The sequence below is a fragment of the Microtus ochrogaster genome, unplaced genomic scaffold (assembly GCF_000317375.1).
Source record: "Microtus ochrogaster isolate Prairie Vole_2 unplaced genomic scaffold, MicOch1.0 UNK108, whole genome shotgun sequence".
In the NCBI taxonomy this organism is placed as follows: Eukaryota; Metazoa; Chordata; class Mammalia; order Rodentia; family Cricetidae; genus Microtus; species Microtus ochrogaster.
This window is the reverse complement of record NW_004949206.1, coordinates 561,492-562,062: the sequence shown is the minus strand read 5'-3', so window position 1 is coordinate 562,062 and position 571 is coordinate 561,492.

Genomic DNA, 571 nt, shown 5'->3' with positions numbered 1-571 from the left:
AGCATGGGGACCTTGGGGAAGAGTTGAAGGGGAGAGGCAGGGAGGGGAGCAGAGAAAAATGTAGAGCTCAATAAATATCAAAAAAAGATTAGCATAAAAATATTAGAAATCAGAAAAGAACCAGATTATGGTGGCACATGCCTTCAACCCCAGCACTCTGGAGGCAGAGGCAGAATCATTTCTGTGAGTTCGAGCTCAGCCTGTAGGGCCCAGGGTCTACCCCTGCTCCTGGGGTTCATTTTGAGGACAGTTTCTGGCCAGCCAGCATTTCCTGTTTGTTCCTGTGCTCCCTCTGCCCCACCTGGTGATTAGCTATAGGGCATTGTTGACTCCACCTTGGGTGTAGTAATTTCCCACCTGGCTTAGGGGTATTCCATTGTGCAGCAGCCAGGTATTTAAGGTTTTTCCTAAGTTTGAATAAATGGCAGTTGGCTTTCAATGACCTAGGTCTCTTGGTGTTCTTTCAATTTCCAGGCCCTTGCCCTGCTCGCGTATGGTACAGTGGCCCGCGAACTGTACCAAGAGAGTAACGCAGGCACAGGTCGAAAGACCAAGTTTCAGGACAGCTGAG